The 23,803-nt window shown below is 38.6% G+C and overlaps 1 pseudogene; it reads right to left on the bottom strand.

The window, feature by feature from the left end:
• Window positions 1-1,478: 1,478 nt before the first annotated feature.
• The window catches only part of LOC110541635 (SIN3-HDAC complex-associated factor-like), a 50,806-nt pseudogene continuing 28,481 nt past the window's right edge, over window positions 1,479-23,803 (bottom strand).

Here is a 23,803-nt window from a genome sequence, read left to right as displayed (position 1 = left end):
AGCAGCATCAGCTGTGTTCCATGAATCCCCGGGACTAACACATTCTGTTTGAGTAGTTTCTAGCCACCTGTGTTCTCCACCCTGTGGTGATGCTTTGGTATGACCCCTATGTGAACTTGCCCATCTTGCAGGCTTGCCTCCTCAGAAGGAGCCTGGTTCTGTTTTAAAAGTCACGTAAAGTCTTTTATCAAATATTAAGGTGAAGGGAGAAGACACGATGTGTGCTCAGAAATTGTTTCCTCCTTCAGGCTTTTTGCAGAAATCTCTGTTGGTTCTGCTTAATAATCAATAGTAGAGGTCTGAATCACCTGAACTTTGGCAACACCTTAGCATTTAAAAAATTTTAGGGGCAGGTCATGCACTGAGTTATAACAAAATATCATGAGTGAAAAACAAGTGTAGCCAGCCATTTAAAAATACCCCAATAGAGTGCAGGGGATCATATGAAAGAAGAGTTAGTTAATAAGACCTGGAGAGTACAGGAGTTCCACAAGGAGAGCAACAGAACCAAAATATCTGGGCCCAGGCGTATTTTCTGAGACTGATATTCCAACCAAGGTACATTCATGGATATAATCTTGAACCCCTGCTCAAATGTAGCCCATGGTGGCTCAGTATCCAAGTGGGTTCCCTAGTAAGGGGAAGAGAGACTATCTCTGATATAAACTCAGTGGCTGGCTCTTTGACACCCCCCCCCTTACCAGGCCACAGAGGAGGACATTGCCAGGCCTGATGAGACCTGATATAATAGAGTTGGATGGAAGGGGAGGTGGACATCCCTATTGGTGGACTTGGAGAAGGGCATGGGAGAAGATGAGGGAGGGAAGGTAGGGATGGGAGGGAGTTAGGAAGGTGGCTACAGCTGGGATGCAAAGCAAATAAAATGTAATTAGTGTAAAAAATAAAAAATTAATTAAAAAAAGAATAAAAGGAGAGGAGGACCCCCCCATCAGTGGACTTGGGGAGGGGCATGCATGCAGAAAGGGGGGGGGGAGGGTAGGACTGGGAGGGGAGGAGGGAGGGGCTTATGGAGGAATACAAAATGAATAAAGTGTAATTAATAAAAGTTAAATAAAAAATTAAAAAAAAAGAATAAAAATAAAAATAAAAAGCCCCCAAACTAAACTATATATAGTTTATCACACAACAAATCCCATCTCTGTCCCCTGAAATCCCCTTAATTTCACTCATTAAAGGGGATTTTAAAAAGATTTAAAGAACACTTTATAACAGCATTCAGATTAAATACTCAGCATTTAAGTATTATGCAGAGGTCTCTTTTCTCACAGTAAGCTATAGACTGGTTTCAGAGTTTGTTGGATGGGGGTTAAGGAGGGTAACCCATTAAAAACTATTCTAGAAGACGTCTTTTGGGCAGAATAGCAGTTATCCAAGCTAAAAATAGGAGGGTCTGTTTGTTGTGGTGTGGTCTTTTCAAAGTTTAAATCGCTCTTTGTTCCCTTCTACATGAACTTCAGTCACCACTCCTCAGTGGAGATGGACAGAGACTCTGGCCCCTGCTTCTCAGGCTTCTTGGCAATGGCTTTCTTGCTGCTGCAGCCAGGCTTGAAGAGCTGAAACCAAAGCGGCCCTTATAGACAATCCCAAAACAGATTTTCTGTATTTTCCAGTAGGTAAGATCTAAAAGGAAAAGCAAAAAACTGGAGTTCTTTTAGAGCGGGAAGCCTTCTCTGTATCCTAGCCATCAATCATCTGACTGGTTACTGTAGCACAGAGACTGGGCTGCAGAGGTACTTGAAGCCAGGCAGTGAGCATCAGAATTGTGACATTTAAATTCCTTCTGCAGTTTACTGATCTGGCTGCTTTTCATCTGGTTTCCAGACAGAGTTTTCACTTTGTTTTCAGTTTTTTCAGTTTAGTTTCAATGTTGTCTCTAGACTGGGTCCTGCTCTTGCATCTACCACAAGGTTCTAATTGTTTGTTTGTTTGTTTGTTTTTGTTTGATCCTGCTGGCAATTTCTTCCATCTTTTCACAAACAGCACACAGCCATTACAGATGTCTCCTGAGCAACCCAAAATAGCTCTGGAAGTCCTTTTTGTAATGCTTACTGTCTGTGAAACGGGAGCTGGAGGACTTGGCTCTGCAGCTACAGCAGCCCTCAATACTTCAGTACTTCTCTGGCTTGTGAAAACCAAACACCTTTTCTTCTTGGCAATAGCTTCTCTAGAAAACATGACGAAGGCAAAGAGCCTGATTGGAAGGAACTCCTATCATGGAGTGGGGTATGGTGCGCATCTGGCTCTGTAGTCATTCTTCACCTCAAATATCTTCTCCAAGTTAGAAGCTCATATCTGACACCTCTGTTCAAAGAATCTATCTGTGGTCCAGAGAGCACAAGGACAGCGCTCCCCTCGAGGCCATCTCCCCCTAACTATATTATAATCTCAAAAAAAAAAACTTTTAAAAGATAACAAAAATGTTTAAAATCCATTTAGATTGGAAAGATACAATAAAAGACATGAAAGGGGAAGAGACCTTATGGGAGACAAAGGTGCATGCAGGAAAGAAGGGAAAGCAAGGACGAGAGGTGTTGTCAAAATGAGTTATATACATGTATGAGTATTTCTAAACATTAACTTAACAAAAAGCAACAAGTTTGTTTATATCACATACACACACACATACACACACACACACGCACACACACACACATCCAGGGGATATTATTTTCCTAATCTCAGCATTTCCTAGCTGCCTGTAGTTATTTGTGTGGAGTTGAGGTCTCACAGTCTTTCCCCATCCATGCTGACTTATTTGTTGTTGTTGTTGTTTTTCAGCTCGTGCTTAGCAAGTCATGTTGGTGAGAAATTATGGCTGTATCTTCTGACACTCCTAGGAGAGACAATCTCACAGCAAATTCCCTAATTTGGCTCTTACAATCCTTAAACCCCTACTGTCAAATACATACAAGTGGCAGTGTGCATATTGAGCAGATCATATTTATTATTATGTATGTATATACATATATGCATATAATAACAACTAATGGGAAAAGCCATCAGTTTGAAAGAGAGCATGTAGGAGGTCTATGGGTGGGTTAAAAGGAAGGAAAGAGAAGAGGGAAATGACGTAATTATAATCTAAAGCACAAAATTAATTTAAAACACATAAACAAAGTTGGTTTATCACACCCATTTCTATCCCTGAAGTTTCAGTATTCCAACTTCTACTCAGCCCATCACAGTTTCAAACCTAGGTTGCTGGAATGTCTGCTTATCTTCCCTGACTAGTTTTAATCCCACCAGCCAGCACTGCCAGGTTTAATTCATTAGAGCATCACTGTGGAAAACAGTTTATTTACTGGCTTTCTCTACTTTTGCAGGACTCGCCGTCGTGATCACATGGCAGCTCCCAAAAGGCATCTTGCTTTTGTGTTACTTCTTATTTCCTCTAATAACTCATCCATCAGACGCGTGTTTTCTAGCCCGTTGCTTTCACAGTTCTCTTCACGGAGGATAATGTTACAGTGTCAGTCCACAGAGAGAACATAAAGCGGCAAGGACACTTTAAATGTGTTATAAACCATCCATGACTTAGCTCACAAGTGAATATTAATTGTATTTACAACAGAGAAGACTTCTTTTGAGAGCATTAATGGACATCTTAGACAAAATGAGACCTGTTCTTTCACTCTTACCATTATTTCCTAAACAATACAGGAAATGAGCTAATTGCATCATAAACTATCAAACACAATCGGAAGCATAAAAGAGCACGGGCAAGCTGCATGCAAATACTTCACACATTTCAAAGAGGATTTCAACATCCACATGCAGGAGGCTGGGGACTCCAACAGCTACCATCCATAAAGTTTCTGCCCCAGGCTCTTTGCCCAATATTGCATGTACTTTAACTTATTTAATCTTCTTAGCAATGCTCTGCAATGAATATAGTTACAGTAGCCTTTCTCCAATGCTTATGCCTTCAAAGCCTGCACACTTGAAAAAAAATAGTGAAATATAAAGATTGAATTTGTTTTTCTAGTGCTGCATTTTCAGAGAACCCAAAAATGAAGGACTTTGACAGCAACAGTTGTCTCTAAGTGAGAAGTTTAAAATCAAGGTTCAGGCACAGCTGGTTTCTCTTAAGGTCAGTGAGGAACCATCTTCCCACGGGGCTCTCTCCTGGTGGGTTGGCTTTTACTGACACTCCGCATCTCCTGCCTTTGCCACATCATTCTGATCTCTGTCTACCATCCTCTTTGTTTCCCTGTATAGGATGCTTCAGAGACAAATGGTAAAAATTAACAATAAAATTTTATTCTCTTGAGCTAAGGCGTAAGTGTTCTCTCCCCATCTTTTTCTTTCTTTATTTACCTTAGACTTTTGAGATTATATGTACTTTCTCCTTTTGAACTGTGTGCATTTCATCATCTCTGTGATCTTAAGATCCTGGAAGCCCTCTCTTCAAAATGGAAACATCATGGTGAAAGGACCCCATATCTCACTTTCTCTGAGGAAGAAGTGTCTAACTCCTGTTAACATTTTGTTCCTGTTGCAAATCACACATGCAGCATAGAAATATAAGTCCTTGGAAATCCTGCTAACTAACTCAAACAACCATCCTACTTACCATGTAGAAGAGGGTGAATAATGGCTGGCAAATAGGCCATGAGGCCCTCTTGCTGAGGAAGAGCTATCATTTACCTTGATGTTTGTGAAAGGTAATATCCCATTGTGGTTATTTAAGGCTGAAACTTCTTTTCAACCTTTGGAATATGTTAGCATATCTGTGATCCACCACAGATTCAAGATAATGCATGCCTGTTCACTGATATAATTGTATTCTTCTTCTGTGAAGAGTGATTTGGTTGTAACTATTTTCCAACAATATAATTCTACCAACATTCCTATTAAAAAGAAAAAAATGAAGATATCATTCGTAGTGAGTGAGGTCAAACATTCTCATCCTGACCACCTGATCCCAACTGGTTCCATCTTCTATTACCTCTTTCTATATAAAATCACATTAGGAGGTGCCAAGCTTTAGACTTCAATCTGTAGATTTGAGACTTAATTTTATTCATAACTAATATATTTTCATTACGTCAGTATGTGACACAAGCTATGACCACAAGTACATATCCTCCATACCAAGCAAACTATTCAAGCTTATCTTAGTTCAAGTTTTATTGCTGTGAAGAGACACCATGACCACAGTACTTGTTAGTAAGGAAACCACTTAATTGGGGCTGGCTTATAGTTCCAGAAGTTTAGTCCATTATCATCATGACAGACAGCAAAGCTGTGTACTGGAGCAGGAGCTAAGAGTTTGACACCTGGATCAGCAGGCAGCAGAAAGGAGACTGAATCACTAGGCTTGTCTTGAGCTTCTGAGGTGGCGAAGCCTAGCCCCCAGTGATACACTTCCTTCAACAAAGACACACCTACTCCAACAAGGCCAAATCTCCTAATAGTGCCACTTCCTAGGGACTCATCAGGACCATTTTTATTCAAACTATGAGTATTTACACTAATAGCTTTGTTTCACTTATAGGTGGAAACTCAGAAGTAAAATGGCCAAATTTTGAGTAATGCTGATATATACTTAAAACAAAAAATCATTCCAGGCTTCTAATTGACATCTTGCCTAAGAAGAAGCATTGTTCAGCTGACATTGTTTTACTCTCAAATCCAGAAAATGCTATATTACCAGTAGGAACAGCATTAAAATTAAAATACACCATTAGATCTTTAGCATAAGTTTAAAGTCATCTTACCACAAAATGCTTTAAATACAGCAAGTGGGGTTTTTTGTTGTTGATGTTTTTCAGAAAAGTAGTTAGGTCTATAGCCTAATGGTTTATATGTAATCTTGACTTGCCTAAGATATTTTTATTTTTTTAAAGAAGGTCATCAGTACTTGCTTTTCATTTTTTAATTATATTTTTTCTTCACAATTTATTCATTATATATCCCAATTGAATCACCATCCCTTAACACCCTCAGTCTCACCCTCCATCCTTCTTCCCCTCATCCCCTTCCCCTAGTCCACTGAAAGGCGGAGTTCTCCATTATTGCTATCTGCCCATAGCTTGTTAAGTCTCATCAGGACTGCCTGGATCCTCTTCCTCCATGGCCTGGCAAAGCTGCATCATCAGGGGCTAGCGATCAAAGAGCAGTCAACTGAGTTCGTGATAGAGACAGCCTCTGAGTCCCTCACTCAGAGATCCACATGGATACTGAGCTGGCAATCAGCCACAACTGAGCAGGGGGTTCAAGTCCTCCTGAATGAGGTACACCAGAAACAGCAAGACAGGCATGGTATTCACTCACTTGTAAGTGAATATTAGCCAGATGTTATAGCCTTTTACAGACCTAAAAAAGCTAAACAACAAGGAGGACCCTAAGGAAGATGCTTAAATATCATTCAGAAGGGCAAACAGGATAGACACCGGACCGGAAGTGGTGGAAGAGAGGAAACAGGATGGGAGACTACTATAGGATTCACCCAATAGGAGATCGATGCAGATGCTGAGACACGAGACCAAACTTTGGGCAGAGTGCAGGTAGTCTTGCAGAAGAAGAGAGGAGTGAGAATAGAGGAACAAGGAGCAAACAGGAGCCCCACAAGGAGACCAACAAAAGTAAAAGATCTGAGCCCAGGGTTTCTGCAGAGATTGATACACCAACAGGGACCATGCATGGAAAGGGTCTAGCCTAAGATCTTAATTTGAGAGAAAGTAGACACTGAACTCAGAGCTCCTAAATTCTCAATTTCAAACCCAGTGATTTTTGTTTTTTGTTTTGTTCAAACTCTTCCATGGTATCAAATCTGCCACACAAAACCATCTGATCATGAATTATTTCTAATTCTTAATTGGCCTTTCAAGTGAAAGAATGTGTTTATGTCTTTTATTGTTGCGTTTGTCTATTCTCAGGACAGTCTTTCCTGCTGGCTTTATCTTTATTGGCACAGGAGAAGTTCATTGCATAATTCATACCCCATTAATGATCTGGCAACCAACAGAACTCATGGCGTTGCAAACATAGCTGTGTCCACTAGCCAGAAAGATTAACTACAGTAGGATGCTGAACACTACCATGGAAAGGAGAAGGTAATCAAAGGGGGAAACACATTAAATACAAAACTTCCTCTCTTCTGTTCAAGGAAAGTTTTCTTTTAAGTAGTTTCTTATTGTTTTTTTTAACAGTTTTTTTTTATTTTTTATCAGTTACATTTTATTAACTCTGTATCCCAGCCGTGTCCCGATCCCTCATTCCCTCCCAGTCCCTCCCTCCCTCCCTCCCTCATCTCCACCTTGCCCCTTTCCAAGTCCACTGATGGGGGGGACCTCCTCCCCATTCATCTGATCCTGTTTTATCAGGTATCTTCAGGACTGGCTGCAAAGCCCTCCTCTATGGCCTAACAGGACTGCTCCTCCCTTCGGGGGTGGGGAGACCAAAGAGCCAGTCATTGAGTTCCTGTTAGAAATAATCCCTGTTCCCCTCACTTTGGGAAACCAATTGGTTACTGAGCTACCACAGGCTACATCTGAGTGGAGGTTCTAGGTTATATCCATACATGGTCCTTGGTTGAATGTCAGTCTCAGAAAAGACCCTGTGCCCAGATATATTTGGTCCTTGTGGAGCTCCTATCCTTTCCCCATCAGACTAACTCCCCTGCTTTCTTATGATTCCCTGTACTCTGCCAAACATTTGGTGTTGTATGAAAGGAGAGAATTCTTTTTGTTTTTTTTTTTTTTTTTTTTGCACAGTCAAACAAGCACTACATTCTCCTTCCATTACATGAGAATGGAAATAATCATCAGTTAATAGTTCACAAGTATTTCTTTATATGAAAATATGAATATTACTTTTTTCTTTAATTCCTTTTCTGTTTTTTTTTAATTTATTATTGTCATTTATTACAATTTATTCAATTTGTATCCCCTCCCTCCCTTGTCTCCTCCCATTTCCACCCTCCTTCCCTCTTCTCACCTATACCCCTCCCCTAGTCCTCTGATAGGTGAGGTCTAAGGTAAATTGTACATGCAATTAAATGTTGTTCATTATATAATCACTAGAATACAACAAAGGTAACAGCTCTCACTTGCTTAATAATTTTAATTGTATCAAGTGAGTAAACAACTTCAGGACATAAAACTTAAGATTCAGTCTTTAGCCATTTCTGATGGATGTTGACACCTAAGTATTTCATTTTTATAAATATGGATATAAAAGTTCTGTTGGTTTTTTATTATATTCTTCCTGTCAGCTCAAATTCAACCTGGCACAAACAATACAGCTTACATGAACTATTGGACTATTGCTCCCAGATCATTCTCTGTAAGGCAGGTCTTACCTTGTTTCCACAGTAATTTTCTCCAGCTGTGTTGCTTATCCAGGTAATATAGCAAGCATTTATAAAGTATTTGAAATCTTTCTTTTATAGTGGAAGTCATGTTCAGAGATTTCTCCATCTTCATTTTAGCGACCTTTGACACATTATGTACTTTTTCAAATAACTTGTTATTTTTATAGAAGTTGGTAAGTTTCAGCAGATAAAATTTTTGACAATATATTTCAATTATAGTCATATAAAATTAATAGGACATATATAAAAGTTTTCAATAAAGACAGATATTCAATGGTGTATGGATTTCTTCTTCCTTAGCAGGAACAGGTCTTTGACCTCAAGTAAACTTTTTCAAATATACCTTTCATTTTCTAAGATGTAGCTCTGCCTTGCATGGCTGTGATGGAATGATATATGGATCCATCTCAATTTTAGTTTTCCAGGCTTCTGTATTATCATGGCCATTCACACAGCCTGCAATCAATATGAGGCTACTTTCTTTACAACACTGTGAAAATAGATGTGTTTGCAGTTTTCTATCATATATTTATTATGAGGATCCAAATATCTAAAATCCTTTTCTACTTTTCTCCCACCTTTATGTAGCCCATGGCAGTTTAGTGTCCAAGTGGGTTCCATAGTAATGGGAAGAGGGACTGCCTCTGACATAATCTGATTGGCCTGCTCTTTGATCCCCCTGAGGGGGGAGCAGCCTTACCAGGCCACAGAAGATGACAATGCAGCCACTCCTGATGTGATCTGATAGACTAAGCTCAGAAAGAAGGAGAGGAGGACCTCCCCTATCAGTGGACTTGGGGTGGGGGGCATGTGTGAAGAAGGGGGCGGGAGGGTGAGACTTGGAGGGGAGGAGGGAGGGGCTTATGGGGGGATACAAAATAAAGTGTAATTAATAAAATGAAATAAAATTTAAAAAGATCTTCCCCACCAAAAAAGAAAAAAAAGCATCTCCACCTTCTATTTTAATTTTTATTTTTTTATAATAAAGTTTATTCACTTTGTTTCCCAGCTGTAGCCCCTTTCCTCATTCCCTTCCAATCTCAGCCTCCCTCCCTTATCTCCCCTCATGCCCCTCTCCAAGTCCACTGATAGGGAAGATCCTTCTCCCCTTCCATCTGTCTCTAGCTTATAAGGTCTAATCAGGACTGGCTGCATTGTCCTTCTCTGTGGCCTGGCAAGTCTGCTCCCCCCTCAGGGTGTGTCAAAGAGCCTGCCACTGAGTTCATGTCAAAAACAGTCCCTGTTCCCCTTACTAGGGAACCCACTTGGATACTGAGCTGCCATGGGCTACATCTGAGCAGGGGTTCTAGGTTACCTAGGTTATATCCATGAATGGTCCTTGGTTGGAGTATCAGTCAACCAAGATTTTTTGGTTCTGTTGCTCTCCTTGTGGAGCTCCTGTACTCTCTAGATCTTACCATCTCTCCATTCTTGTTCTTTCATAAGATTCCCTGCACTTTGCCCAAAGTTTGACTATGAGTCTCAGCATCTGCTTTGATACACTGCTGAGTAGAGTCTTTCTGAGTCCCTCTATGGTAGGCTCCTGTCCTGTTTCCTGTTTTCTCCTTTCAATGTCCATCTTATTTGTCTTTCTGAGTGAGGACTGATCATCTTACCCAGGCTTTTTATGCAGTGTTTGGTTGACATCCTGGAAAACCTGCTCTTTTCTGAGGTGGGGCTTGGATCTTGGGGTGAGGGAGATAGAGAGGAGATACTGAGGCCAGGGTAATGCAGTCAGTGTGTAATGGATGAGAGAAGAATAAAATGGAAAAGGCGGCCCTCTGAAAGCAGCCAGTGCTCTTAATCACAGAGCCATCTCTCCAGCCCTAAAAGAAATCTTTTTAAGAAAGATTTTGAATGACAGAAACCAATAAGAGCTCATAATAACTCTTAGAGAACCAATGATCTGTAATTTACCTAAAAAGCACTTATGTGCACATACCTATAAAGTACCTATAATGCAGTTTCATGGTGAGAGGGGTGTCATAGTATGATTATTTTTAAATGAATAGTAATAATTCCAAAGCAAGATAACAGAGAGGGGATAAAATATTCTTCAAATAACAATAAACATATAAACAAATAGATGTGTGAGATACTTGACTTTGCATACTGTTAGACATATAGTATCTGCTCAAAATTTGAGCATGGCAGACTGAGTAACTTAGTTTAAACCAAGAGGATAATACAAGGGATGTGCTGTCAGAAGAGAGCTTCCTCTGTTTATTTAAAACTGAACCCGTTATTTATTGAACAGCCGTGAACAACTGACTTTGCCTCACAGGCATATAGCATACATCCTGTAAAGGGTTGAATTTAACTGAAAAGGTCACATCCTGACCTTGGCTTTGGCACATCACAGGCATTTGTCTCTTAGAATCAGGAATGGCATTTCTCCTTGAGCTTTTTATTCAGGCAAGGGTATATAGAGAGGTAAAAAAAGAAAATAAAAGAAGTGAAAAAGGGAGAGGTCTAGGAAAAATAATTAGGTTCTTCAGCACTTATGACTGAGGAAGGCAGAAATTCTGGCTATAAAATCCAAAGAAGTTTAAGTAAAACTTGCTGCAGTGTCCACCGCACGCATGTCATTGTCCAGTGCTAACAGTTGGAAATGTGGTAATGAGGACAGCTGTGCTGCTCATGGTCTCAGAACTGACAGTGTCACCAACCCCTCAAAAGCTCCAATCTACTTCATAAATACCATAGCTAATGTCACTTTCAAAATGATTCCAGCCACTATTGTCAGAAAGCCTTGACAATTCTGTTTTTAAGGTTTGAAGAGAAACACACAGTATAATAAGTATGCTTTTGAATACAACAGCACCTTTATAGATCAGCAAGCATTAATCTACACCTGCATAAACAATACAAAAGAATTGTCCACTATATGTATTTTCTCCTATTTAGCCAGTGTTTAGTACACTTGATAAACTCAAAAATACAACAATGATTATATAAAAGAAATTATGTAATAATTATTATACCATCATTATAAGATGTTAAAAAGAAATAGATAACAAAGGAATATTTCCAGGTTGTGGCTTTAAAGTATTTTGCATTTCACCTGGATTGAAAATTAAATATATTGAGTCTGTGCACTGACCTAGCCAGTAATTGTAGCACTCACTGATTATCAAAGAAGTTTCTTTTGGTAATATATAGAAACTACTACACAGATATATAAATGCTAAAAAGGCGGAATGAGTGCTTGTGGGATGTCCAACCATAATTAATATATCTACAGCACAGATCCTACAGCTAATGCTCAGGGAACATCCTAAAAAAAGGGTGAAAAGTTTGGAAGAGTTAGAGGACAAGGATGCCTGTCAGTACATAGTGTCTCTGAGACATGGCAGGGAAACTGCACCGTGAAGCTAAATAATCTGTTCGCCTGAAGACAATCAGTACAATGACACCACGAGTTGACAGGACTGTGGATGAAGGAAATTCCACAAGGTCCCATGGCAAGATGAAGAGCAAAGAAGGTGGTCAATGGCCACTGAAAAAAGAAGAATCCATTTCCTCCAGAGATGAGCTCCCATATTGTGGTTGAAGTGGTCAGCCCTGGATACTTCCATATGGATGACAGTAAATGGACCTAATGGTGTGTGTGTGAAAAATAACATTAAAATGAGAAGAGGGCATAATTTGGAAGGGAGGAGTGGGGCACAGGAGGAGGCAGAGAGGGAAGAGAGGGCTGGAGTAACAGAGATGCAATACTCATATACAAACCTCTCAAAAACATAAAATTAAATTAAATATGTTGAACTAGATGCAAGGCTGTGGTGCTGCTGAAAACTCCTGCATAGGATGTACTGTAATTATCGCCTACACGGATTTGTAGGGAGGCAGGAATGGAAATGATCTAAGCCCACTTATGCCATTTACCATCTAAATCCATTAGCTTATGCAAAGTTGGAATGCATTTGCATGCGTCATGTTGACGTTCTAACTGATGTTATAAAAACATTATTACAATTAAAATTGGAACACTCAAGCAATTCCTGTTAAAATCTGGAAAATGGACTAGATCTAATACTGGGAGTATTTATCAGTTTTTAAATACTACCTGATTAAAGTAGTAAAACATCAATTTTAATGAGATAAATTACAAAAAGGAACAGAATGTAAGAATCATCAAGCAGCTGATTAAATACTACATCTCCCTAAAAGGCTGTAGTATTATATGTATGTATATATGTAAATATATACATAAATTATATAAATGTATCACATAAATTCATATATATATTAATATATACATAAATTATATAAATGTATCACATAAATTCATATATAAAATTATATATATATAATTTATATATATAGATTCATATATATTTATATGGTAATTTATAGATAGAAGTTTTAGTTTTTTATTTCTTTTATCTTTTTATATTATAATATAGGGAGAAAGGGTGGGGTTGGGAGGGAATGAAAGAAGGAGTTACAGCTGGGATACAAAGTGAATAAACTGTAATATATATATAAAATTAAAATTAAAATTTTTAAAAAAGACATACAAGGGTAAAAATGGAGCAGAATTTGAGGGAAGGGCCAGCCAATGTCTGGCCTTGCTTGTGACTTATACCAGGAGAGGGAGTCCACCCCTGATAATATTAATGAAATCCTACTACATTTGCAGACAGGGGCCTAGCATACCTGTCATCTGAGAGGCTTCACCCAGCAACCAATGGAAACAGATGCAGACCCACAGCTAAACACTATGATGGAGACTGGAGAATCCTGTGGAAGAGGGAGAAGATAGATGCAGGAGACAAAGGGGTCAAGGACACCACAAGAAAACCTACAGAATCAGCTAACCTGGGCTCATAGAGACTGAAATGCCAACCAGAGAGCGTGAATGGGACAGACGTAGGCCCTCCACACATATTCAACACTTGTGGAGCTGTGTTCCTGTGTTACTCCTAAAGCTGGAGCAGGGGCTGTTTCTGATTCTTGTTGGACTTCCTTTGGGTCCCTTTCCCCTAACTGGGCTGCCTTGTCTAGACTCAACAGAAGGAGATGCACCTAATCTTACTACAAATTGATATGACAGGCTGGTTGATAACCATGGGAGATCTCCCTTTTACTGAAGAAAAGGGAAGGAGAGGTGGATTTGCAGGGGAGTGAAGGTAAGAGGGTGGGACTGGAAGATAAAAAACAGAGGGAAGGTGTGAGCAAGATGTAAAGTAAATAAATAACTTAATCAATAAAAGAGAAACAAATAAATGTGGATTTTAGAATGATTATGAATTCCTGGTCATGAAATACATTTCACCCATTTTCTGTGTAAAGATCCATAGGAAAAAAACAGTTCAAAACAAGAGGCCTTCCTCTGCCTCAGCTTTCACAATTATAATATTAGTTACAGTAACTAATTTTTGTTATATTAACTTATGTTATAGTAACTTATTTTCTAACTAACACTTGGCAGATTTTTGGTATTCATTAAACACTACCTGTTTTGATTATTTTATTATACACACACAATAAATACAAAACATGGTAGCATAATGGAAAAGTGAATGAGAGTGGACTACTGCAATGCTGTAAATTAAACTGGCAGTCATAGGTAAGGAGCTGTCCTTGTGTGATAAATAACTTTATAAACATCTCCACTTTCTCACACAATCTGAAAAGGAAACATTACTATTTATAAAATTTATATCAGACCCAAAACAAAATTTAAGAGGTACTTTAAAGTAGTAACACTTTTGAAGCTAAAATTGTACAGGGTTTTTCATCATGACATAATTCCTGTGTCACAAAACTTTCTGCTGCAGACATTTGAACATGATGTTCTTACACACATGCTCCTCATTTGACAAATAGTGACTGCAAGTTACTGTTCCGACTTGCAGAAGGTAAAACCTACTCCCAAGGTTTTGTTGTTGTTTTGTTTTGCTTTGCTTTTTGGTTGAACTTGGTATTCTGTAATGTTTTCTTTCCCTTCCTCAGAATTTCTAATGCCCCATGAAGAACCCGAAGATTCCCACATTGAAAACGGGGGTGGGGGGGAGAAAGTGCATTCTTTTGGTGGAATGGACAGCCTCATTTATTGTGACACTCCCCTCAATATATTGTTCCTTGATCCATCCAGCTGTCTTAATATCATGCCTCAAAATCAAGTTGTCTCCTCTGAGCTATTGTTTTCCCGAGTCTTCAAACTGATAGGATGCTGAGACTGAGTATAACAGACAGCTGGTGGTGGCCTTGTTTGTGAGACTACGTGAGGCCTTTATTTCTGGGTTGCAACCTTCATGGTGAGCCTACTTGGTATGTGTCATACGGATGTTCAGGTGAGTAATTAACTGAGTTTCAATGCAAATGTGAAATTGATGAAATCATAACAGTGCAAATGAATCAGTTTCTCCTCTTGATTTGCTCCTGCTGATTTTTCTTTAATTTATTACTTGAAGTACACCCTAGATAGACAGTTCAATCTAGGTTTAAAGCAAAATGTTTATTGTAGTCGAGGACACTTTAAATCAAAGACTAGGTAAGAAGTGATATTAAAAAAAAAAAAAATCCCTCCACTGTCCCTGAAATAATGGTGAGGCTCATGAGGCTCTCTTGAGTTACATGATATTTTAAACTGGGCAAATTCTAAAGTGCTTAATATGAGTGATACATTTAGTTTAGGACTTTGGAAACTAAGCTATAAGGAAAACAATATATCAGTCCTGACTAAGCCACTTAAAATTTCCCTTTTGTCTATTTAAAACCTTAGAATGAAAATATGATAATTTTTTATAATATGGAACTTTGACTTAGTTCTAAAAAATTAATGAGATTAAACATGACTACATGGAATAGCCATTGATTTCTTCAATTTTAAGTTTCAGCTCTTTTAAATAATTACCTGGTGTTTCTTTAAATTATTTATGTGTGATTTTAATTACCCCCTACACAGTCTTTGCTTGAATAGATTTCTAATATTACAATGACACTAGAAAATGGCAGCCTTTTGTATAAAATTACATTCCTGTCATCCTATGTAACAAACAGAGCAATATTCTTCATGAACTTAAACATCTAAATAGCACATATATTTCTTCTATTAAAAATAAATATTGGATTACTTGGATTGCTGCTTTTCAGCTTCTTTAGTTCTTTGTATATACTGGATATTAGTCCTCTGTCAGATAAAGGGTTAGTGAAGATTCTTTCCCAATCTGTAGGCAGTCGTTTTGTTTTGATGACGGTATCCTTTGCTTTACAGAAACTTTTCAGTTTCATGAGGTCCCATTTATTGATTGTTGCTCTTAGAGCCTGTGCTGTTGGTGTTCTGTTCAGGAAGTTGTCTCCTGTGCCAATGAGTTCTAGGCTGTTCCCCACTTTTTTTTCCAATTGATTTAGGGTATCTGGTTTTATGTTGAGGTCCTTGATCCACTTTGACTTTAGTTTTGTGCAGGGTGATAAATATGGATCTATTTTCATTTTTCTGCATGTAGACATCCAGTTGGTCCAGCACCATTTGTTGAAGATGCTGTCTTTTTTCCATTGAATGGAATTGCATTGAACGTATGACAGGAGTCTACTGAGCGCATCTGAAAGACTTTAACTAGCAGTGTTTTCAAAGCAAAGACTCATGACCAAACCTTTGGCAGAGTACAGGGAATCATAAGAAAGAAGGGGAGTTAGTCTGATGGGGAAAGGATAGGAGCTCCACAAGGACCAAATATATCTGGGCACAGGGTCTTTTCTGAGACTGACATTCAACCAAGGACCATGTATGGATATAACCTAGAACCTCCACTCAGATGTAGCCTGTGGTAGCTCAGTAACCATTTGGTTTCCCAAAGTGAGGGGAACAGGGACTATTTCTAACAGGAACTCAATGACTGGCTCTTTGGTCTCCCCACCCCCGAAGGGAGGAGCAGTCCTGTTAGGCCACAGAGGAGGGCTTTGCAGCCAGTCCTGAAGATACCTGATAAAACAGGATCAGATGAATGGGGAGGAGGTCCCCCCTATCAGTGGACTTGGAAAGGGGCACGGTGGAGATGAGGGAGGGAGGGAGGGACTGGGAGGGAATGAGGGATCGGGACACGGCTGGGATACAGAGTTAATAAAATGTAACTGATAAAAAATAAATAAATAAATAAATATAAGGTGACTATCTAGTAACCTTGAGTCATTTAGATAAATGCTTGTACAAAACTATATGCTTTGAAATTTTTTGAAGAGCGGTAGAGGTAGTGGATATAAATAAAATAGATGGTGCTTAGTAGTCTAGCACTGAATAATTAGAGAAATATATATTTAGAGCTATTAATACGAGCCTAGTAAATCTGTGCCCAAACTGTTATTTAGCTATAATGAAACTACCTTGGAACCTCATGTGATAGTAGCCTTACCTCCTTCAACCCTCAAGACCCATTATAGTAAGTATACTAGCCTTCTATTCCTCTACCACGATTATCGATAGATAAATATCAAGTTGGACGCTATATAGTTTAGATACAGTAAGGATTCACACTCTCCAAAAGCATTTGAAATTATTTGTATTTAAGTCAGTATATAACATCTTTTGAAAGTCTCTCCAAACCAGGGATTCTCAGCCTGTGGGCTGTGACCCATTTTTTGGAGGGGAGGGGGGAGTCACATATCACTTATTCTGCATATCAAATATTTACATTTTAGTTCATGACGGTAGCAGAACTACAGTTATGAAGTAATTAGGACATAATTTTATGGTTGGGGGTCACCACAAAATAAGGAACTGTATTAAAGGCATTAGGATGGTTGAGAACCACTGCTTAGCCAACTTGAAATTATTAGCTCAAGCCTTCCTTAACTTTCTTGCTGCCTCCATTTACTGAGTGTTCCACTTCATCTTATTTAATTCCTTTAATACTCTATCTACTGAGAAATGAGAGTGACTTGAAATATTTAAATAAGTCATGCCACTCATCTACTTAATAACTTCAGTGGCTCCCCACTGACATTAGGGTGATAGCCAAAATCAGTTTCCTGGCCTGTAAGACCTCAATATCCCAGCCCCTACCTACATCTCTCCCATCTCAATTAGACACTACTCTTTCTCCTAATACTTGTTGCTTCAGCAACATGTTCTCTGTTAATATGAATTGATCTTTCCTATCAGGTGGTATGTCTGCTTTTTGTGCATAATTTTACTCCTATTTTGTCCTTATCTTTCTAACTTAATAGTGCTCAGGTTTCAGCTTAAATTCCACACAGACTTCTTGTATATGTGTGTTTTATATTTCTCCCTCATCATATAAACCTTGCTGTAATAGTTCTTACATGTGTGTCTGCTGAATGAGAATGTAAACTCTGAGGTAACAAAAACCTGGCATGTAATGTTTTGTCAAATAATCCACCTAATGTCATTATTTGTGCATGAGGTATCTTCAAAAAGACTCGTGAATTGGAAGTTGGGCCCTCAGTTGATCAATCTAACTACTGGAAGATGTTTGGATCATGAGAGCTTTAAAGCTCTGAAAACTCTCAGGTAGATCCTGACTGAAGGCTGTTGACTATAGAATGAACATTTGTCTTGTCTCTGGTAATTCCTCTCTCTCAGACACTCTGCTGATCTTCACCATAACAGCCTCTTCCTAAATATTTCCACTTGCTGAGGGCCAAAATTAATGGAGCCAGCTACCACTGATTGAACCTAAAATCATGAGTTTTTCTTTTGAGTCTTTCAATCATTGTGTCAGAGTGATGGGGGGCTGACTAACATACCTAACGTGTCCTCAAATGTGGTACTACCCTAAATTGAGTTTGCTCTGAACAGGAGGAGATCAGACACAAGCTCCTCAATTCGCTTACATGTTTTCCCCCTGGATTGTGCTAAAAGTAAATCATAAGTAATGAAATTAAAATCAGGAAAGTGTGAGGTGACCAGAAGTTTAGGTTACTGTATTCCTCATGGGATACATTCTTGAGTGAGCCACTACCTCAACAACATGGCTTAATGCAACACAGAATATAGATGATTTTAAACAATTTTTAAGAAAAAAATTATTCAAGTGTGGAAACCATATTTTTTATTTTTTAGCATTGAATAATATTAGACAAAATGTGATACAATATCCTAAACAACAATATCCTAAACTTTTATCATTCTTCTACTCCATTTGCCTGTTCATGATTGCAGCTTCCTCGGAGAACAAATCAGTAACAAACTATAATGATATATCCTTTGCATGGTTAGTCTCGTGGAGATAGAGGAAGTATCTGAGACCTGGAACAAAAGGCAGATCTAATAACAAGGCTTCCTAGCCAAGTGCTACTGACTACCTCCGTTCTGTGACTCCTGTCCTTCTCACCTCCAATGTTCACCTCCTCTCAATCTTCTTGCCTCTTTGTCATTGGATCCCCTCCCAATATTTATCTTCTCCTACTAATTTATCTGCTTTACTGTGGTTATGTTTAACCTCACTAATTAAAAAAAAAAATAAGTGTGAGTCCAATGAACATCCAAAACTGGACAGAGAAAAGCTCCTGAATATTCAGCCCTACATAAATAACTGTGGGCAACTGAATAAAAGTGAGAAATGGAAATGTGGTCTTCTTCAGGGAAGGGCTTACCAATTTGTAGACTAATACCAAATGGTCAGCCCTGAAAACATATATACAATTAACATTATATGGACTCAACAGGTTATACTAAGAATATATGTGTATATACAAAATAGATATATGCATGCAATAATAGTGACAAAGAAGGTCACAAATTCAACAGAGAGCGAGGAAGGTTATTTAGAAGGTTTGGAGGGAAGAAAGGATGAGGAAAAATATAATTAAATTATAAGCTCATAACTGAAGAAAAAATCATCTTTTATGTTAAAAATTTTTTAAATGCTTTTAATTTTAACTAATTGATCTTAATAATAAGAGATGACACAAATAGGGCATAGGTGAGTGATAGTAAAAGTGGTCTAATCTTTGTACTATGTCCCATCGTTGTGGATTTAATGGTACAGAGCAATGCTCACAGATGGTGGTATGGCATACAACACATAAAGAAGGGGAGCTAAAAGTGAAATAAACTGCAATATGTGTTATGAACAATAATAAAAAAATGTGAAATAACCTAGTTCCCCAAACAAGCATTAAGTTTGAAACCTTAAGAAAACACTCCAGAAAAGTCACCTCTTTTCTGAAACAAATTACTTCTGAACGGCATGAATAACTTGGTGCTATTTTTATCATTTCACACTCATAACATTTTAAATTCATATTCCCAGAGAAAGGGGCTGAATAATCTTCTCAGATCATCAAGAAAATGACTTTCCCTGTAACAAAGATGGCATCTCCTCTGGAGAAGGAGCTAGCGCTTCTTTAGCAATGCATGATGCCTCCTGACATTCGAGGAGCTTGAAGGCTGGATTCTGACTCTGTGGTTGGCAGATCCTGTGACTCGCTTGCACTGCACTCACAGTGAGTCTTCACCACATGGAAGTCTATTCTTTGAGCGTAACGTCTTATAAATAAGGCAGCCTGCTGCTCTGCACTTCTGTCATTTGTCAGAATCGTAACTGTTCTTTTTGGGAACCATATCTAACTGTCTTTCTGTATAAGACAAATAGAAAAAGGGAAAAAAATTAAACAAGGTCTCTGACCCTTATTCTGATTTTGTTTTTGTCTTTGTTTGTTTATTATTTCATTTTTAAAATTGCCCTAATTCTGTCTCAGATGATTTGGTAAAATTTGTTTATTAATATTTTAATCTGCTAGTGACTGCCTAGGTACTGCTAGTGAAACCTGCGTGGTACTTCTGAATTGAGAAAGTCATTAAATAGATACATTAACTCCATGCTTGTCTAAGACATGGAAATATGATGTGTACAAAATAAGGTCTCTTTTCCTAGAGTTTCAACTGAAGCAATGGGAAGAAGACAAATAATAAATAATAGGATAAGACAAATATATATATATATATATATATATATATATATATATATATATATATGGTGTTATAGAAGAGAAAGAAAGACAGTATGCCCTTGTGGGAGGTGTTGTTTATATAAAACAGTCACTGTGGGATCTGACAATATTTGAACAGACTTGAGGAAGAATGCAATGAGTCACGCTGGCTAATAAAAAAGAACAAAAAGTAAACATTAGTTTAAAGAACCTAAAGTAAGAAAAATTCCAAGAAAGATAAACCCACTAAAATCTGTACACCTAAAGAAACTAATCTAGAGGGAGGACTCTGGTTAAAATGCTCAATCCCCATCTGGAAAGGCAAAGAAAATGGACATCAGAAGAAGAAGAAAACAGGAAACAAGTTAGGAGCCTCCCACAGAGGGCCTCTGAAAGGCTCTGCCCTGCAGACAATCAAAGCCTGAGATTTATGGCCAAACTTTGGGCAGAATGTAGGGAATCTTATGAAAGAAGTGAGAAATAGTAAGATCTGGAGAGGACAGGAGCTCCACAAGGAGAGCAACAGAACCAAAAATTTTGAGCACAGGGGTCTTCCCTTAGACTGATACTACAACCAAGTACCATGCACGGAGATAACCTAGAACCCCTGCACAAATGTAGCCCATGGCAGTTCAGTGTCCAAGTGGGTTCCATAGTAATGGAAACAGAGACTGTCTCTGACATGAACTGACTGGCCTGCTCTTTGATCACCTCTCCCAGAGGGGGGGAGCAGCCTTACCAGGCCACAGAGGAAGACAATGCAGCCACTCCTGATGAGACCTATCAGACTAGGATCAGAAGGAAGAAAAAGAAACCCTCCCCTACCATTGGACTTGTGGAGGGGCATACTTGGAGAAGGAGGAGGAAGGGAGGAATTAGGAGGGGAGGAGGGAGGGAACTAGAGGGGGAATACAAAGTAAATAAAGTATAATTAAAAATAAAATAAAATAAAATAAAATAAAATAAAAAATTTTAAAAAAAGAAGAAAAAATTCCAGGAAAAAAAAATCCAAGAAAGAACAGGGGCAAAAGGATGTTGCAGATGATGTTCAATAATAAAGGAAGACCCAAGTAATGTGAAGTATTTATCCATCAAATGTTTTCAGATATAGGAGAAAGGAATTACTGAACTGCACTCATATTTGACCAATACTTCTCTGGCTTACTAAGAGAGAACAGGCTGGAAGTGCAGGTCTGAGTCAGAAGGCCAACTTACTAGGATATGGCAATGTCACTGCAAAGAGATTACGGTGCTTTGCGTTACACTCACGACAGTATGTAATGTGGGTTGCAGCTTAGTTTTCCAGGCTGAACATTTGGTATTGAATAATCAATTTTTGCATACTTCCCTGGGAAAAATTATTTCTCTTATTCTTAGGATTCCTTAGTGGCCTGGAATTCTTGGCTTTTGTCTCATGGAGATCTGCAGTTTTCTGAAAAGGAAATGAAAGGGAGTGAATCTGGAGGAGAAGGAAGGAGGAAGGAAATACGGGAGGAAGAGGAGGGAAAACAGTGCTCATGATGTATTGCATAAGAGAAGAATCTATTTTCAATTTCTAAAAAGTCCTTGGGGGTGTGACCCTTTCACATTAGCATGGTCATCGGTCTTGTCCTTGTTCAGGAGAGCCTATAACTGGCACTTTACTAAACCAACACAATTCCTAACTGCATTCACTCTGTAGCTAAAATAAAAGATATATATATATCTTTTATTTTAAGAATATATATATATATATTCTTTAACTATCAATCAATCAAAATTCACAACAGAAGCTTTGCTTGGTGACCACTCATGTTGGGTTAAAATTAAGTCATTTTTTCAGAACATACCTCATCATTACTTTTAAAAAGATTTTATAAATTATAGCATCTTAGAATTTGATGTAAATAATCATGAAAACATTTTCTCATCTACATCCCTCATATACAGTCACATTTCAAAGTTCAATCTTTTTACTTACCCTTAAAGCTTGTGATTTTCATATCAAAGTCTCTTTCTGTTGACATTTTTATGACAGTATTTCTAATCACATCACCAGATCTCCCTTCTTCTTAATACAGATCATGTAAGCAAAGCTGAAATATAGAGAACACTTCACTCTACATCCAAAAAATTGTCACTCATAATAATTTGTTGGAGGACTCTGCTCTCCCAGTCCAGATAGCCTTTCTGAGCTCTGCACTAGATTGAGGACCTGGTCTCCCCAGCAGGGCCTTCTTCTGTCTGCCTGACCTCATCTGGAGAGTGTCTGTCTATAGGCACAGAAGCCCCTAATGTCATTTGATATATAGCTTTTGGCTAGCTCTCCCCTCCCTGAGCCTATATGATAATTAGGTACTATGTGCCAATTCATATGATAAGCTCATCCTGCCAAATGCAAATGGAGCATCCTTGGAATTTCTAGTTCCAACCAATTATGTATAACCTATTCTGTGAGCACCCCTCATCTGATCCCCCAAGGACTATAAAACCTTTGTTCACCCCGAATAAAGTTGAAACATCTCCCTGAAGGGTTTCCTGAAAGTAATTTTCATTGTCCTTACAGGCCGTGATCGGCTGAGGAGCCTATCTTTCATGAAAAAGAATATTGCGATGTGTTAGAATGAGTTGGTATGCTGGGACAAGTGGCCCGATACAGGAATATCAGCTGTGGTTGTTTTAGCTGCTGGGGAAGCATAGAGATTTCCTTGAAATCCTGTATGCCAGCACTCATTCCGGGGATCAGGAGTGGTGAAGGAGCATGGTCCCCTTAGGAAGCTCTTTCCCGATGAATACACAGTGTCCTGATTACGGGACTTCTCCATCTTACAGTATTGACTCCTGCAACCAAAGGTTTCCATATCAGCCAGGAATTCTTTGAATCCAGTTTGTCTGTATGGAAAGCATAGAAAAGGCGTCTTGGAAAGTTTGGTAGAACTGGGGTAGGGGAGGAAGACTGAGGTCTGGCATCCTTGAATAAGGAAGTCTCTGGAACCTATGATGATGCTGTGACCTTGATAAGTGTCTCTGACAAAGAAATGCCATTGAAGGATATTAGAACTGGCCAGGGCATGCGTATTAGTATCTAGGAGTACAAGAACAGCCATAATAACTGACACTCTGAGTCTCATAATTTTATTGTTTTGGGGATTAGGTGTGTGCCCCCTATATACTAACATTTTACCACCCATGTCTGTAATACAATTTATTGGTGTTTTGTTGTCCATAATTTTCTTACTTACAATAGATGAACCATTGGTCAAATGTCCTAGAGGAGGTACAAGGCACAGTGATGCTCACAAAATCTGACATAGGATGAAAATTTCAAGGGTTTTAGAAAGAGATATTATTGTTCCCATCAGGTATACAACTACAGAAAAAAATTCTTGGTCAAGGATGGTATTTTTGTGTTCATTTCCTCTTCTACGTGCTGAAATTTTGTCTGGTTTAAACTCTTATAGACTGGGGCATGCTCTCAGTCTCCTAGAGTTCATATGAACATCAGGCCTACTGTATTGATGACGATATGTTCTTGTAGTCATCCATAACTTCTTCCTCTGAAAATAGCTCAGGTTCCTCTTCCAC

Source organism: Meriones unguiculatus, chromosome 3 (genome assembly GCF_030254825.1).
Source record: "Meriones unguiculatus strain TT.TT164.6M chromosome 3, Bangor_MerUng_6.1, whole genome shotgun sequence".
In the NCBI taxonomy this organism is placed as follows: domain Eukaryota; kingdom Metazoa; phylum Chordata; class Mammalia; order Rodentia; family Muridae; genus Meriones; species Meriones unguiculatus.
The sequence above is the reverse complement of the archived record's forward strand: the minus strand, read 5'-3'. Positions and strand labels throughout refer to the sequence as shown.